The 19,814-nt window shown below is 31.8% G+C and overlaps 1 protein-coding gene across 5 annotated transcripts in view; it reads left to right on the top strand.

The window, feature by feature from the left end:
- Window positions 1-19,814, top strand: part of LOC124533970 (putative polypeptide N-acetylgalactosaminyltransferase 9) — a 148,738-nt gene that overhangs the window by 30,966 nt on the left and 97,958 nt on the right. For all 5 annotated transcript variants that reach the window (XM_047109538.1, XM_047109537.1, XM_047109540.1 and 2 more), the window contains exon 2: window positions 10,060-10,129. The gene's annotated coding sequence lies outside the window, so the exon portion shown is untranslated. The remainder of the gene's footprint in view (window positions 1-10,059; window positions 10,130-19,814) is intronic.

Here is a 19,814-nt window from a genome sequence, read left to right as displayed (position 1 = left end):
AAGCTAATTAGATATTAAAATATGTTTTTAATTTAGTAACACATTGGAACTTGAAGCAAGGACAATATATAATCTATATATTAAAAGAAATAAAAGATTGTTAATTGTATCGTCACTATCGATTTTGCTAAAATTGTAAGTGTATCGATTAGATGAATTGGTTCATAGTTCATTTGCAAAACTTAAACGTGTAATGTCTGTTCCGTAAGTCAATTTACATATAATAAATAAACAAAGGCTTATCGACGTAATCTCTCATATAGATTGTATCTTATAAAAGATAATTTTATGTATTTTTATTAAAGACAAACTTGAGACATTTTTTATAAAGTTAACAAATGCCTTACTTTTATGTTGCGTGTTTTCAATTTTTTGGAGAAGTTTGAAAGTAAAAGGTAAGTAAATATTATAAATATTTATATGGACATAGTTAATCAATTTTTTGTGCCTATCAATTTGATTTTATCTAAACACACATACTCTTTGTTATTAAAGAACAAATAGGCTCGATTTGTTTTATATTTAATCACCTATTAGCGTTGAATTCATCATCGACGCTATGCACGGTGATGAATGAATTAATTCACGGAGTGCAGAAAGCAATTGCTTTGATCACTTCCAGCTCAATTACCGCCACTACTGGTACAAGTATTTGACCCAATTTCATTAAAATTTCCATGGCATCGCTTTTAAGTAGATTGTGTGTTATCTGTAAATATCAATGAATTTTACGAAATTATAAATTCAACGTTTATCGCTTTCGTTAATAACGTTAATGTCGTTCCCGTGTATTCTGATAATGAAATTAATCGTAAGCCGATTTGATTATTTCAATTAGTCCGTGACAATATTCCGTGTAGTTTTCAATTGTTATTTTATCTGATATCGTTGATATTGATTAACTTATCTAAGAATTTGATGTTTTTTTTTTGACGAATTAGCTTAAATTTCGACACGTGAAAAAAGTTATTTCACTTACTAGCGACCGACCCTGGCTTCGCACGGATGCAATACTGATACTAAATATACTACAGAGTTTGTTTATTTACGACGTTAAAGAAGAAACTTATCAGTGTTTGTTAACTTATATTGTTCATGTATTGTATACAAAAAACCTTACTCGAATAACTCTATCTATTAAAAGAACCGTATCAAAATCCGTTGCGTAATTTTAAAGATCTAAGTAATAGGGACAGACAGCGGTAAGCGACTTTGTTTTATACTATGTAATGATTTAACGTGTATTGATTTTGGAATTTTATCTTTGAAACAAAATATTTGGAAATGTGTGAGAGTAATTGTACTAGTAGGTATGTGATAAGACCTTTTAAAATATTGAGATTGATAAAAATGTACACATAACTAGGATATTGATTATTATTAATTGAGACTCTTAAGGTGGAGTACATATCAATGATACTATGAAGTAATCAGATTCAGTTAGAGATGAGAAATAACATATTAGGAACAAAGTATCCAGGCTCACAACAAATATAAAATGAAATGAAACCATCAAACGGTCGTGTTCGTACTATTATGATGAAAATGATATAGTGACCAACTAACTACATTAGCATGTATCATTATGAATTAAAGTCAATCCAGCTGAAATGTTTTAATTATTTATACTGATCTAGATGCGTTCCAAATTTAAATCCTGGACTTATCCATAGAGTTTTCAGATTGCGTATGTGCAAGACGTATCTATTTCTGCAGCGTTCAAATAGACCAATATGAATACCAATTGCTTTGAAAACCATTCCAGTATAAGTTCTACTGCAGCTAGGCTCATAAATCAATCATCGACGCTTACAATTCCTCTTTGATTTTAAAAATAGAATAGCTCTATAATTGGATTACCAGTGTCTGATTTAAAATATTTTAAAGGTAATAACAGGGCTTCCTTATTGTCTATCACATAGAAACTCTTTTTGAATTTATCAATCATTAATAGCAGAAAATTGGCGTCTCTGGTGGATATGGATATTCTATTAATTTTGAATTTGGAATTTCAACGAGTTGCATCAATATGTTTCAAAGATTTGAAATATGAACAACAGACATGATTTAAAATGTACTTTCTTGAATTATTTTAAATCGTTGTGTTATAAAATAATTTGTTTTGTTATTATATAATATATTTGTATGTATATTAACTTCAATAATTACTATTGGCCCAATGTTTGTAAGGATATATATTTTATATTTTGTAACTTCAAAACCTATAAATCTTTTATTGTATATTTAGAACATATTTATATTTTATCATTAAACTAGAAATAATATCATAAGTTGACCGAGTTCTAATCATCATGTTGAGATACGATAGTACATTAATAGATACTATGCTATATACTTGTTGGTAAGGCTTTGTGCAAGTCCGTCTTTGTAGGTAACACCGACTTATCACATATGGCAAACTGTAGTGCTCAGTATTATTGTCTTCCGGTTTAATTGGTGAGTGAGTCGATGTAACTATATAACATCCTAGTTTCCTACATTAGTGGCACATTGGCGATTTAAGGAATTGTTAATATTTTTTTCAGTGCCATTAATGACGTACCATCAAGTGGTCCTCTTTCTCGTCCATCTATAAATCACAAAAATAAATTAAGATATGTTTTCGCGTGAAGCGAACATAGTCATACTAATATTAAAAGAATCCATGCATAATATTTAAAACAAATACATTAACAGTGCCATTCTAAATTGAAATACTTCCTATTATTGCTTTATTCAATCAGGCTCTTGCAGAAACTTTTGATTCGCCGTTTTATAAATTAAACGCGACGTTGTCATTGGTTCGGAATGTGAGTTCAATCAAGAAGAAACGACAAGAAAATCAGCAGTTATTCTGTTTTATTAATTGCTTACAATTGAATTATATCAATGAATACTAATTATGAAACAATTACTATAATTAATAATAATTCCGAGTTATTCGATTCGGGACATTGTATGTTGATGGTATTATAATCGTTCTCACAGTATTCTAGCAACTAATGCATAAGTTCATCTCAATAGGATGAACGAAGCGTGAATACGTAGAATGCGAGCAAAAACGAGCATTAATATAATATAAGATTTATGACTTTAATTATGTCGAGTATACGGCGGAATATTAACGATCTTTTAATATAAACTTTTAATTTATTGACTTTCAAATGTGACAATGTTTCAATATTATTAAAGTTTTATTGTATTAATATATTTACATGAATTTATGATAAATGTATTCAAGTATTATTAAATAATATTTAGAAATCCAATAAAAACGTCTGAGGTCAAATATTTTGAATAATCACACCTGACCTTAAACTAAGTTAGGATGCGATACAGCGAAATAGCATCTTTGATACTTTCACCCGCAACCTTTAACCTTAAGTCTTAGTCGGGTATGGGTACGTATACTTGATTGACTAATAATAATAGTCTTGACACTGCGGGCGTTTCTGTGGCGTATTGTAAAAGTCTTTTGTTATTAATACTTACACAGTATTAATAACAAAAGACTATTTATTATTTATACGAAATTTACCTTTGATATTTATATATATTTTGTTCATCGATGAAAGGCAAATTATTATTATTTATTTATTTTCATGTTTGCATCGTAAGAGACTAAGCATAGTATTGCTGATGCTGATCTTAACACAAATGTTGTCCGTGCCTCTGGTCAATCTTGGTTTAATTTGTACTTTTTTGTGTGTCTTATTTGTTATACTATATAATATCTTTTATATATATAATGTAATACTATGTAGTATTTTTCATCATTTTTATCGATATAATGAAATTATATGCAATACCAATGAGTGATTGCAAGGTTTTTATACATCTTATATTTTATAAATATAAGTTAGTTTGTAGGTATATATACGCAAGAACGCTCACCCAACATACCGAAATACAAGTGATAGGATGTATTGTGGTTTAGCGGTACAATAGCCGGTGAGTGGCTAGAAGCGTCCCAGGCGAGCCTTCACCGAGTCCTTCTACCATTAAAGTCACCAAACTCGTATGTGGTCTATATAGGAATGTACGTGTGTGACGTTGCGATTACGTGGTATGTATGTATTTAGTGAGGATTGATTTTCTTATGTCTTTTAGATTTTTTTTATGATTGCAACGATTTTAAGTCAAGGCGCATGCTTACAACAATACCAACAACAGCCTGTAAATTTCCCACTGCTGGGCTTAGGCCTCCCTCTGAGTAGAAGGTTCGGAACATATTCGACTACGCTCTTCCAATGCGGGTTGATGAATTGCATGCACGTGTTTCTTTAATATGAAATGTATCATCTACCCTCATTATCATATTTTTCGTCTTTTATAATTTGCTTGGCTAACAGAATATAAAAACATTTTCAAAGGGCAGGAACAAAGTTGGCATGTACTTAACATGCAATAGATCATGCCTAAGTAAATTGTGGCTCAAACTGGCACTTAGCCGACTGTCCACTAGCCTGTTAACATATTTACGAGCCCTCCGCGACCGAAATGTAATAGGCTTACGAAGCAAAACATAGGTGCCTCAGTCGCCAACCGTTTTTTATCGACGCGTTCCACTTGACCCACATTACCTGTGCATAGTTGTTTCGTGACCCAAAAGCGTTAGGTCATTTTCATATCGTTGTGTATATCACGTATAGATGCCTGGATCTTAATAGAGTTGAAATGCTGCGTTTCTTTTGATGTTTCTGCTCAGATTGAGGTATTTCTTCCTGAATGGAGTACAACCTGTGGTAGATTTTCATAAGCAAGTGTAACGGATTATAAATAAAGATTTTGTTATATACTTTGCAGAGGTAACCGACAAACCCAAAACATGCTTTTAAAATAGTTTAATTTGTAGTATCATAAATAAAAAATTCTTAAATTTTTAATCCCATAATTTGTTAGACAAAACTAAGTTACGCTAAAGAGTTGGTATAACTAAAGCTAATTGTGGGAAGAAAAGCGAGGAGTCAGAATCGTATTTGCGACGTTCAAATTACACACTATACATTACATATACTGTTAAACTACATAGGTTTGAAAACAGATGAAATATCTGATGAAAATTCATCCTGTCGCCTTACCTTAATAAGTCAGTACAGTCATAAACAGGCATATTTTTCAAGCGCCTAGTGTAAGTACATAAAAGGGTATTTTTTGCTTAAAAACTACTGAAAACAATCAAACTAAATGGATCTCGTTTCCTTTTTAGATTTATGACCTCAAAGATTCGGACAAATTGGATGTCAAACTAAGATTGAATTGATACCGTCAGGAGTTCAAGATATCTTGTTACCAAGTACCCAATTCAACAAATAGTTTTAAAGGCTCTCTGAGGGTCTTTTGTGATACATTTTGTAAAATACCACTGATTTCTATGCTTTGTGATTTACAAATAAAAGGAACTTCTAGTTTTTTTTTTTGTATTTACTAAAGTAGAGAAAGTAACTAATTCCATTTTAAAATTTAAAAAACTAGAACAGAATAATCGTTGTTTTTTTTTTTTAAAGAAAACCTTGTTGTCTTTGTTTAATTTAATTTGTTATAAATAAATTGTTTTCAAAAATAATTATTAAGATCGCTGGTGCAAATCAGGGCAAGTACAATTGATTTTTTGTGCACAATTCATCTCGTTTTCGCCGAGAAAAACACTAAGAAGTCGGTTGGTCGTATCGGTTTAAAATTAAAAACTGCGTAAAAAAGCTTAAAATGTCATAATTAAGATATAACGTTTCGAGTTTGTGCCAAATATTTATTATTTATATTAAAACTCAATATAACCAACAGCCTAAAAACGATAGTTATATTAATATCATTATTAATTTTCTTTCGGTAAATATATTCGTTATGCAGTACTGTCATATTGTACTATACGATACCCTAATTAAAAAGAAATATATATAAATTAAATTTAATAATATTAGTGGAGAACATATCTTTTCGCAGGTCGTATTAAGCAAGCGTATCTGACAAGTGCCTACGTAAGAATGTAACGAACGTACTGCGCCCACCGTAATGTAGGCAATATTTTTTCCGACTAAGCAATAAATCCCATGAGGCGTGAGATCACGTTCATTCCAACGTTGTACATAAGTAACCATATTATGTAAGAAGAGATTCCACTTCAACATGCGTTTTGTCTTGAACAACGATATATCCTTTTATAATAACGTAAGCAAAAATAAGCGAACTTACTCTTAGAACTTATGTTCGCCTGGTACCGTCACTTGCTACGTCTTTCGTTTTCGTATTTGGAGTGTTACGGTAAGTCAAATGTTGAGTGAGCCAGTGTATTTTATGAGCGATAACTTACCAGATGACTCACTTATCAATAATCCACAACAGCAAAAAATTAAATTAAAATAAAACAATTGTTTTGGTGAATTTTATTTCGATAATGTTAATGACAGTATTGTGGATTTTTTTTTGTTATTTAATCCAGATATGTATATAGAAATGTGGTAAAATAATAATTGTAACGCGTGATTCATTTCTGTAATGAGCGTAACTATAGAAGTGGGAACATCGACGCAATATATCACATAAATTAATAATGTATTCTCATTACCATTGGTAAATTATGAGGTGATTCGTGATACTTAATAATTAAATTCGATAAGCGATATTAATTTGTAAACTTAATTGATACAATCTGTGTTGTACACGGGGATAGCGTGAATATACGCCGTGGTCGTTAAATTAAGTTTGCTATTTCACATACGATTACATACGTTTTGCTGTTCCGTTTGAAGGATTATTAATTTGTAGAAGTACTTTTAGTATATACTAGCGACTCGACCCGCCCTAAAAATGTGTTTATTTACTATGTAACTTTAAAGTGCTTAAGCACTCTAAAATTATCAGTGTTTCTCTACCATATTGTGCAAGTATTATATACATATAAACCATCCCCTCTAATCAGTCTGTCTAGCCTACCGCATCAAAATCCGTTATGTAATTTTAAAGATCTAAGCATATATAGGGGACAGACAGCGGTAAGCTACTTTTGTTTTATACTTTGTAATGAAGTATAAGATAATATGGTTTTTAAATATTACATTCTGTTAAACTTCAATAATGTAATATAGCCTTATTCTCTTAGTAAGTATTATTGCAGACGGCAAATGGGTCTCTTGATAATAAGTTGATACTGCCATGGCACATATTGGCATTGGGCACTGTAAGAATTTTTAATCATTTTCACTTTGTCAATATGAAGGCAACCATCGGAATTAAAACGTTATATTCCTTTTATATCTGTAATAATGTGGAATAATAAGGAATGAATTACGCATATACTTTAAATTTATGGTACAGATAAATTGATAAAGTTAGACTGTGAATGTTATATTTAAGAAGCTGATATCTCTGTGTATAGGTATTGTAATGTGTTCGTAAAATATTTATTTGATTCGTCTAATTTGAGATAAAATTATGACAATTACCATCTTACAATCATAACAAGCCTTCTTAAGTTGTCATTAATTGATCCAGGAGTAATTATAAAAAAAAGAAATGTTTAGGAATTATACTAGTACGAATAATTTTTGTAAGCGTTGTTATAATTTAATACTGGGTACAAAATAAAATGAACCCATTTTTCAACCGACTTCCAAAAGGAGGAGGTTATCAATTCGTCTGTATTTTTTTTTTTTTTTTTTTTTTTTTTTTTTTTTTTTTTTTTTTTTTTATGTTTGTTACCTCATAACTTTTCACTGGGTGGACCGATTTTGATAATTTTTTTTTTGTTTGAAAGGTAGTGCTTCCCGTGGGGTCCCATTTTTTTTATTTTTTTTTCCGATGATGGTATCCATGTGAAAACGACATATGTCTTAAATTTGCGTTATGTATATGCGCGACAAATAGGTGAATAACTGAAAATCACGTTAACCAATTTTGATAATTCTTTTTTTATTATAAAATATATACTTCAAGGGTAATTTGGTGAAAGTTTGGTAAGATTCTGAGCACAGGATCCATGACAAATTAAGGGAACGGAAGGGAACGGAACAATTCTGAGGAACACGTTAGCGATACTCGGTCGAATCTTTTATTTATAGGTTATTTGGATATTTGAGTCACCTTCCGTAATGTGTTTATGTTTATGTAATTATCATAGTCGAATATTATAATCAACTAGCTACCCACCCCGGCTTCGCACGGGTGCAATACTGATACTAAATATACTACAGAATTTGTTTATATACGACATCACATCGCAAACTTCTAAAATTATCAGTGTTTCTTTACTATATTGTTCATGTATTATGTACACAAACCTTCCCCTTAAATCACACTATCTTTTAAAAAAAACCGCATCAAAATCCGTTGCGTAGATTTAAAGATATAGGGACAGAGAAAGCGACTTTGTTTTATACTATGTAGTTATGGAACTCCTATACGGCTCGCAGTTAGGGTGCGATATGGGGCAGAATTTCTTACTATCTTTAATCAAATTTTGTGTATGTGATGTGATGTCATATGATGTACGAAATATAGTTGGTCTTTTTCAAAGTTTTTTTGCTGAGTTCGATTACAACAGCTCTTTCGAGGGATCCTTGTAGTTTACGCCGCGTGACGTATTAAATCCGCATTTTCGAAAGTCTATTTTTGCTTTATTCGCAAGTTTCCTTTGAAATTGTCCTCGAAGTAGTTTCTGATTCATATAAACGGAACGCTTAATCTATCCATATTAAAAAAAAAATAGTTAGTCAACATCAGCTTCACTTAAAATCAAAAAATAAATAAAATTTTAACAAAAAGAAAAACCGACTTCAAACAAAACACTATTTTAAAACAAATGAATATGCACGAAAAAGTAATAAAAATAATTGCGTATTCAACATATTTTTTAGAGTCTTCCTAAGTTAAATGAAATGAAAAATATTAGACTACTTAAAAGTCGATTAACGATTATATCATGTAGTTATAATTATTGTTATATTTGGAGTCGGTGTCAGCCAATAAAACCCTACAGTATATCTATCAAAAAACAATACGAGAATACTTTAACAAATATGTTTTTTACAAATTACCTTTTACACAATAACGTACTGGATCAATCAAGGGGCTCGTATCGCTTCTTTCTTTTGATTGTTGGGGCAAGGGCACCGTGGCTGACACCGGCTCAAAATATACCAATAACTATAACTACATGATATAATCGTTAATCGACTTTTAAGTAGTCTAATATTTTTCATTTCATTTAACTTAGGAAGACTCTAAAAAATATGTTGAATACGCAATTATTTTTATTACTTTTTCGTGCATATTCATTTGTTTTAAAATAGTGTTTTGTTTGAAGTCGGTTTTTCTTTTTGTTAAAATTTTATTTATTATCGATTTGCATCCACTTGCAAGATTTATAAAATAAATTTAAAAGTCAGTTAATAATGAGCGTTTATTTTTTTAATGAACGAAGCATAAATTAGCGTTTTCTCTTTGGTTGTTTAAGTTTTAGACTCTTGCTATTCCGCGAGAGTGAATGTTGAAAATTGTTGAAATGATTCTCTGGAACCAAAATTTCGAGAGCTATGAAATGGGTTATAAAACTTCAGTTGCTACGCGAATATTGCGAAAATAATAAAATTTTGGTAGTTTAATTAATTTTGTCTTTACGTCAAATAATGATGAGCCCAGATGGCTTGAATATGACGTGCCGCCAAGTTCGTCTTAACCGAAGGCTCTAGTTCTAACTCAGGCTATTTGCCTGAGTTTATTAACCTAAAAATATTTTTAGTGCTTGGTCGTGTAGGAAAGAAATTAGATGAAAACATCATGTGTCGGGTGCTTCTCCTGAATACTTTTGTCACAGTCTTACTTTTTAATTTGTTAATTATAAAACTCTTATTTAATCTACTCAGACTGAATTAACATACTTATTTTTATATAATTGAATAAGCTAATATTAGCAAAGATTGTAATAATTTCGTGGAATGTTCCAAATATTTTTATTTAATTTAATAAACAATGTAATAACACAGGAATGTCGTCGAATATCTAATTTTAAAATATTCGATTGATTTATGTAAAGTTATTTTATTCCACGTTTTCATTTCGCAGGCAAATCTTGACAGCCGTTGGTCGAAAATTCTCCGTGACTCCAATCTCTTATATCGGCTGCATTGAAAAGGTAAGCGATATTACATTTCTTTTGTTTTACATTGTCTTAGTCGACAAATCTTAAAATGCGAATTCAAATTTCGTCTTAATATTTATATGTAGGTAGGTAAGATACTCTTTAGTATATATATATTAATGTTTGAAAATATTTTATCTACAAAAACATGGATCCATGTTCATTATTCCTCGATGGTAACATGTTTCTTAATAGGAAAATACTCTATTGTTTGTATTTCGATTTAATTTAATTCAATAATCAAAGAGAGATGTGCGAATATACATACAGCGTACATAACTGTGTTTGTATCTTCTTTCGAATTACAAAACAATGATGTCATATAAGAGAGAAATCAGTGTGTAAGTATACACCCACCAAAAAACGTTTATAAGTGCAGCTGTAAGTAGTTATATAAATAAAATATCTTTTTGGTTTTATTTTTTGGAGGAGTTGCTTTTATAACATAAGTATTTTATAATATAGAAGAATTTATAACGGAAGCATCCGCTAGGAGAAATATTTTAGAAATTCCAACTTTTAAGGAACTGGAATACCAACTCGGTAAGAGTTGAAAATGTTGGTACGAACTATACCAATTGACAAAACTTGTTGACTTTATTCTATGTTTTATGTAAAAACGTTAATTTATTGAATTTATATCAAATTAAATCAAAATATGCTTTGCTAGAGAGTCGAGATGGCCCAGTGTAACCACTGCATCTTAACCGATGATTGCGGGTTCAAGCCCAGGCAAGCACCGCTGATTCATGTGCTTAATTTGTCTTTATAATTCATCTCGTGCTCAGCGGTGAAGGAAAACATCGTGAGGAAACCTGCATGTGACAAATTTCATAGAAATTCTGCCACATGTGTATTCCACCAACCCGAATTGGAACAGCGTGGTGGAAATGTTCCAAACCTTCTCCTCAAAGGGAGATGAGGCCTTTAGCCCAGCAGTGGGAATTTACAGGCTGTTGTTGTATCCTTTGCTCAAGTAGGCTTATACAAGCACTTTTGAACGCAGATTATACCGAGAAGAAACGGCAAGCAAATCAGTATTACTCTTTTAAAAATATTCAATACTCTTAATATACTCTTTGAATTGATTCAGAACTTAATTTTCCGAAAACACAAACATAACTTCAATCATTATAATGTTAGTATAATTCATAGTATAAAGTAATATCATAGGATCTCACAGTCTGTATTGAAACAGATGGCTGTTTTCAATCACGGATGATTGGTCGTAATCATCCAAGATACTCCGGCCAGTAGATCGTTGATGGCTCTCCTCGATACTATCTGATGTTGATACATACCACTATTTCTTGCTAGTCAGGTTTGCTATGGTACTTTTAAATTGATTTATCCAAACGTGCAACGTATAAAATACTAGTTGTCGACCGCGGATTTGTTCGCGCTTCAGCGGTTGATTATCAAAAAGTAGCCTACGTCCTTTCTTGGAGTTCAAGTTTGCCTCATACCATATTTCATCAAATTCGGTTCATTGGTTTGGTCGTTAAAGAGCGACAGACAGACAGTGATACTTTCACATTTATAATATTAATATTGTTGTTAAATTGCAGTTGAAGTTACCTGAAAATTCTTAACATCCTACAAGTATTGTAACGTTCGATTTCACACATTAAGCAGTGTGTAGTAAAGTACAACACGTAGCTAACACTTGACCTTCCCTTCACTCACACGTGGACGGAGCCACTGGTGAACACTAGTATCCCTATATGCCCATAACCAATGATATTGAAATGTAGCTAAGTTTGTAGTGAAACTTCTTTGGTTGCGATTCGATTAAAAGTTCAATGTGATTGAACCGTTTCAATTATGTCACTCTTACTGAGGGTCTATAAAGTCGTATAGTGATTGTAGATTTGTTCGTTAGCTTTGTGGGAATAGCTGATGTATGGAAATAACATTTGTATTAATGATTAATCAAGAAGTGAAGTACTGTATTGAATAGTTTGTACGGAACTAAAATTCGAAATTCCTTCAACAATCTTTTGTCGAATGCACTTTGAATCCCAGTTGCAAGCGACACGACATTCTTGTATTTGTCCCATTTCTGATTTTCAGTCTAAAACAGTTTTACTCAAAATAAATAAATATTGGGACAATATCACATAAAGTACTCTGATTCCAAAGAAAGTAGCTAAAGCACTTGGGTTATGGAAAATGAGAAGTAACGACGGTACCACAAACATTAAGACCCAAGAAAACAGAAAACTAATGAACTTTTTCTACATCGACTCGGCCGGGAATCGAACAAGTCGGAGTGGCGAACCCACAAAAACCGGTGAACAAATTACTCGACCACGGAGGTCGTCAGAAATCAGCAATAATAGTCAAGTAATATTTAATTTAATAAATAGCTACTAACTCTCTAGTATCTTTAGATCACAAATTGAATCGTTAGTCAAAAGGTCACGAGCTTCACAAGGTAGCCATCGGATGCTATAATTGAACTTGTATAGAAAGTACGAATAAAGATATCTAAATATAGACCTTATTCTTAGTGCAAAGAGTTGAAATTACAAAAGCTATAATATTATTATGAATATAATAGGGTCTTAAATTTATTTTTCTCTGCCGTATGGTATTCTCTTAATAAAAATCTTTTCATTGTATGTATATCTGGATAAGGGTTGTATGATTTTATTATTGGATTATAAGTAACTAACTGATTCTGTGGCTTTACCCGCTCGTAATTTTAAAATTATACGTATGTGATGGATGAATGATTAATATTACTAACTAATTGTCCATGAGTTCGTTTGTTTGTAAGCTTTCACTTGTCTATTTAACTGACCATCATGACGTTTGGCGTACACGTTAACAATGGCATATTAAAATATAACGAAAGTATTAAAATTAATAATGTACATTGAGCCTGTATAATATACCTATACAAATATCCTCTTTATACAATTTGGTTATAATATTCATGCTATTTAATCAATATAAAAATATAATTTTAATCTATAATTTAGCTTATAATTTGCTATAAATAGAAATATTTTCTGTATAAATTTTATGGTTGATAAAAAAGTTCCTGTAGTTCGAATAGATAATGATTTGGGAATCATTATTCTAAGTAAGTAAAAATGAACGACATTAAATAAAATTATATGGTATAGACGAGAATATTTTTTTAATTCATTTCACATTCATTCAATAATGTAATTCGAAAATTTTTGTATGTCATTAACAATTTATATTGTTTATTTGATATCGACATTATTTATCGATATCAATATGAATTATAATCACATCACAAGACCATTAAGTAATTAGAGACGTTCTCTTATTAAAATGTGCGAGTTTCTATTGATCGAGGCTAAATCGAAATTATATCATTATATATTGCTCATTAGCAATATGTTGTTGGGGAATCAAAAATAATTTAGGTCGAATAAAGACAGCGGCGTTCTTTGATGTAGTACCTAAATGTAATGTTTTGTGAAGTCTGGAATGACTTCACAAAACATTTACAATACAATACAATTTCCTTTTATAAGCGATAATGTTCTATTTTACTTGATAATAAATTTTGAAATTCGGAAGTTATTTTTCATAGCATAGGTTTGTGGACGGGTAAATGGGCTGCTAGATATTAAGTGGTTACTACTCGCCACAAACTTTAGCATAACAAATAATTATAACGACCTCTTGCATCGTCATTTAAGTATCTTGGTTGCCATTTGTCTTGTGTGTAGCGGTACGTTCCGTCATCTTGAATATCACTTACATAGTATAAAACAAAGTCGCTTTCTCTGTGTATAACCCTATGTATGCCTAAATATTTAAAACTACGCAACGAATTTTGATGCTTTTTTTTAATAGAGAGAGTGATTCGAGAGGAAGGTTTTTGTATGTAATGTAGTAAAGAAACATTGGTAACTTTATAAATTTGTTATGTGTTATCGTAAATAAACAAATTCTGTAGCATATTTAGTATCAGTATTGCACCCGTTTGAAAGCGGTGCCGGGTCGCTAGTACACAATATTTGACGCTTTACATGACTAAGGGCCGCTCAATATTCCGCTTTATAGTAAATTGAGCCATGTTAGAATGAATACCTATTTAAATGAAAAACAATTTAGCGTGTGGCATTGTCAACGTGCAACGTTGTCGGACGATTGACAGCGCTGTTCGTTCCCGCAATTCCCGCCGGAATGATCTGGATGATAAAAAATATCTAATCGTTTATCTCGTTCTATCTTTTACATTTTTAATAGGTAAGTACCATTTTTTTGACAAGGTCCCTCATGTTAATTTCTAATAAACATAATCCACCAAGACTTGTTGTCTATAGTTTCGCTGGCACACTCAACCGTTGATGCACTAGGTTGTAAAATTTATGATGTATGATATACTTATCCTGTCGGTCTCATAAAGCCATACCACTAAGGTAACAGTTAAGAAAATAGCGAGGGTCTTCATTATATATGAGAGTAGTAAAACATTGATCTCTCTCTTTTTGATATCATTGATTTGCCATTTGAAAGGAGACGAAACATTGTTTTCTTAGTCAACAGACCGCCCCCCAATCCCTCCTCTAATCGACGTTTATAAGTGAAGCCGTGGGCTTATAACTCGATTTTCGTTTGTAACAAGGACCTTTGAGTGTATCCAAAGTTGATAATAAAGCAGTTATCTCGTTCATCGCTGTAAAGTCAATACTCTGTATCGTATTGTATCAAGAATTTGTATTCGAAACGAGCAATAAACTCGCTAAAATTACATTTACTTGACATGTCGACGAACGAAATTTAATTACAAGTTGCGGGATACGGTGTAATTTTCCAACGTACAGTAAATTTCAAGCCAATCTTCGTTTTACTGTTATCAAAGTAGAAACATTTTTAATTAGACTAAATTATAAGCTACTTGACCGAGTGGATAGAACGCGTGGACTTCAAAGAAGATGCGCGGATTCAAATTGGGTGACGTGATTCGATGTTGGGTTTTACGGAAGAGGTTACCTGATGCTAATTCTCTTATTATATAACATAGTTATTAATAATATGTGATGTGTTATTTGGTGGTAGAGCTTGATTGTTTTGTTCTTGTTTGAAGGGTCCATTGCTAGTGCAACTACGAGTATACATACGCGGCTGAATAACTTAGTAGGTAGCTGGCGTAATGAAGATGTGAGATCCTAATATGTAGAAACGATTCTGAATGGTTTGCTTTAGCTGTATTTCCTCGTGCCACTATTTCGTGAAAAAAAAACCTGTACCTACTTTCTTATGAACCAATTCTCGCATGGGAGAAATTTTCTCAGTATATACGAAAATTAAAAAAAATATAGAATCATATTACGCGTATAACGGATTCTCAGATCTGTAGCTCGTTTCGTAAGAATATAAATCGTCTTGAAATAGAATATGTTTATCATGAAATAGTTTCACGTTTTCGTTGTTTTGTTTCCGAAACAATTAGATCCGAATCAATTATCTCAGTGGAACAAGTCTAGGTTCCATTCCTGGTGAAAGGTCTTGCGCAACGGCTTGTATAACTGCGCATCTGACCGCATGTGAACGAAAGATTCTCATATACATATTTACACCTTTTATGTCACTTTCTAAGCCAACAGAGAAGACGTCGACGTTTGAATTATCACTGTCTATCGGATTCACTGTTGTGTAAATATTTATTCGTTTTGAAATATTATTCTCTCAATTTGATATTAGTGTATAATAATATCTTGAATAACTCCATGTATTGCGTCATGAGAATTAGTTGAATGCTTTATATTATTTAAAATTTAGAAGTTATGAAATAACATTATTTTTTGAATGCGTGTGATTTGATTGCATTGTTTGCAAAGTCGGACGAAATAGAAAGATAAATATTTACCGTATAGAATATGATGATTACATTTATGCCTATTAATCTGTATTCATATTATAAATGTAAAAGTAACTCTGTCTGTCTGTATGTTGCTCTTTCACGACCAAAGATACTACTGCTAGTACTCTACTTTTTTGCCTGACATATGTATGACAACCAACACGCTAATTAACGTATTACTCGATACAAGATTTTGTAGATGATAAAAAAGCGTGGAATTAATACCTGTTGACTTCCACGCAGGATATGTTAATTTTAATAATTGTATTAACTAACATGACTTTGTATTTTTTAAATGTTGAAAAAGAGTAATTACTGAGTTTCTTGCCGGTTCTTCTCGTTAGAATCTACTTTCCGAACCGGTGGTAGCTTCACTTAATTGTTAATTGACTATTCAAAAGTGCTTGTAAAAGCCCACTTGAATAAAGATTATTTTTATTTTGATTTCTGATTTTAAAACGCGAGCAAAGCCGCGGGCGGCTACTGGTGTTATATAGCGCTGAGAAGGATTTTTTTTTTTTAATTTGAGGTCGCGGATCTTAAGATTTATTCGTCCGATTTGACAAATCTACATTAGATAGTTTAAGTGAGGAAGGTCAAGCTACGATACAGAAGCAACGAGCGCCGCATTAAACGACTGCGTAGTGACATTTAACGCGGGCAAAACCGAAAGGCGCAGCTAGATTATATATGCATGTGAATATTGTGTAATAAAAATACCTTAAAATATTATTACTTGTCATAGTTATGGCAAATTATATGCATGATTTAGATAAAACTGCTGCACAATACAGTGCAATTCGCTTTGCATTAATTGAGATTATACGTAACGAAGTTATAATACACAATTAACTTCTCATTGAAATAATTAAGCGAATAATTATTATATTACATTTTCTTATTATAAATATCTATGAACGATTACCAATAGTTATTAGTGGTAGTTTTAGCCCAAACTCAAACTCCAACTCAAACTCCTGTATTCACTATAGAAGCATTACACTTACATATTGATGGACAAATTAAACAGTACCACCGGTTCGGAAAAAGGAACACCCTGACCTGAGAAGAACTGGCGAAAGAAACTCAGCGGGTCTTTTTCTTTGTCAAATTAATTAGATACATAATTATGTATCTAATTAATTTGTATATGAATAGAAAAATATATACAATTGTATATGAATAGAAAAAAGCCAGGAGGCGATCGTTTCATTTCCAAGGTGTGCTATCAAACATAAACTCACTAATTGTATAGTAACCTTTCGCACGCAAGCGTTCCTTAACATTTTTTTTTAATTTGACAACAGAGGCATTTTGAAAGCTTATTCAATATTAACTCAGTCAAAATGCTTAAATAAATCTAGAGGTTTATAATTATATTTAAAAACCCGTTACATTATTCTACGTCTACTCCTTCGTATATATTAGCACAAGTATCTATAGATCTCATTTGACCCGGATGTAAAGGCACGCGATGCTAAAGGTCGGGTGATGCATCGTTAAGAGCCTTCGCGGTGAAATACTTGTGCAAGATATTGTTGTATATTATTCAGGTTATATGTGTATATCTATACATATAATAAAATTTGAGTGTCTGTTTGTAAAATTAAAATGGCACTTTATTACTCAATGCATATGTATGTATACACGGTACATATAACAAAATATCATTTTTTACAATTTTTGTCTGTCTTTCCGTCTGTTTGTTTCTTCTAATCTCTGGACCGGCTGGACCGATTTTGACGGGACTTTCACTGGCAGATGACTGATATAATAAGAAGTAACTTAGGCTACAATATTTTTTTTAATTCAAACGCGTACACATCAAGGAAAAAATATAATAAATTATTGTAACGTGATCAGTAATAAATAAGAGTGTAGGTTTCATTTACTTGCATTGCATTTAACAATAATTTTGTGAAATGGCGATGGGTGCATACAATTATGCAATAAGCGATTATCACACGGTTATGATTGTCAAGTAGGTAATACTTTGCGCTTTCTTGCATAAACCGGTTTGCGTAATTAAACGTTTGCGTGTAACGGTGCATTGCATACATCTCCGAAAAGAAAGGCTGACACATTTATCAGTATAATGCTAAATACTCATTTATGATTACTGATTTTTTAGCTGTTTTAATGCCACGGGGAAGCTGGCCTTGAATTTAAAGTACGGTACATTTCTAAGACCGGTGCGGTCTTCATCGCAAACTGGATTCCGTATCTTATCCGTAATTCGAGAAGAATGAATGTCGAACTGGTTTCAAACCCTCGATATCTTGCACAGTAAGCCGCTGTTAAAGTAATTAGAATATAATATATACCTTATATTATTAAACTAGCTGTGCCCGCGACCTTGTACGCGTTTGAATTTAACAATAATATATTGTAGCCTAAGCTACTCCTTATTATATCAATTATCTGCCAGTTTAAGTTCCGTCAAAATTGGTCGAACCGTTCCAGAGATTAGCCGGAACAGACAGACAGACAGACAAAAATTGTAAAAATTGTTATTTTGGTATATGTACCATGTACATACATATGCATTGAGTAAAGAAAGGCAATTTAAATATTACATTATATTATATTATATTCCAATTTTATTATATGTATCGATTACCAACTTGTCCGAGCATTTTCTCTGGTATCCAAAAATAACATAACTCGAACATAAGAGTTAGCGATGAAGCTGTATGCATTACATATTCCTCTTTTGTTTTAGACACGTATTGTATTTTATGTACTAATATTTGAAACAATTGTTGAAGTCGAAGTGTAAATTCCAGACATTTGGAATGATTTGATGTTCGCTACCTTATTTAAAATCTAAGATTTCGTTCCTGATTCCTTGTCTGTCTAACGATATTGAACCCTTTATTTAATAGCATAACATATTCGAGAACATTTATAATGAACTGGCATTTCTAGAAGATCGAAAATGAAAGTTCCATTTGCAGTGAGATGGAAAGTAAATAAATGAAAACGTTTACCGTCTCATGTGTTACTGGATAGTCGTCACGATTTCGCACGGGTATATTAATGTTTGTAATGGTGATATATATTTTTTATTATTTTATAAAAAAAATGTTGTAATGTAATCAGTACCGAGCTAAGTTAGCGGTTTCGTTTCAAATTTAATTATTATCAATTATTAAAAAGCAAACGAAGCCTAAACTTTAATATATAAAGTGTTTTAAAAAATAGTTGCATACTCATATAATCTTTAAACGTCGTTTATATTATCGCGTTATAATTTTTATACCTATATTGTTTATAAGTGGCTGTTATTGTTTATAAGGTTGGTCGGCAGAAAGTAGCCTACGGTTTCTTTCAAGCTTGGTTCATTCTAAAATCGAATTTTGTTCAGTGGTTTGGCAAGAGCAACCGACAGGCAGACAGACAGAGAGAGACTTTGTCATTCATAATTAAGCCTAGTTTGTGATTTGGAAAGGTGGAAGAAACAACAGAATTTATAACCTATACCAGCTAAGGAGAATTCCACGTCGATTGGTCATATGCTGATATGTGCAGTTATTTTCGTGTGATTGACGCTTAAAGGAAAAAAGTGATTATAGCATTACATTTTTTTTATAGTTGAGTCTATCCTCACATCTGCCGATAAAAGTGCATCTATTTTGGTCGCGTACTGATAACACGGGGCTACACGTGCAGGTCTTTGTGCAAGCCGGGGTAGGTATCTTGGGTACCAGTCATTCATCGTATATTCTACCGCCAAAAAGCGATTCTTATTATTGGTGCGTTCTAGTTTAAAAGGTGAGTGAGCTAGTATCGCTACAAGCACATGTGACACAACTTCTAATCTTA

Source organism: Vanessa cardui, chromosome 12, assembly GCF_905220365.1.
Source record: "Vanessa cardui chromosome 12, ilVanCard2.1, whole genome shotgun sequence".
Taxonomy (NCBI): domain Eukaryota; kingdom Metazoa; phylum Arthropoda; class Insecta; order Lepidoptera; family Nymphalidae; genus Vanessa; species Vanessa cardui.
Note: the sequence above shows the minus strand (reverse complement) of the source record. Positions and strands in the feature narration are given on the sequence as shown.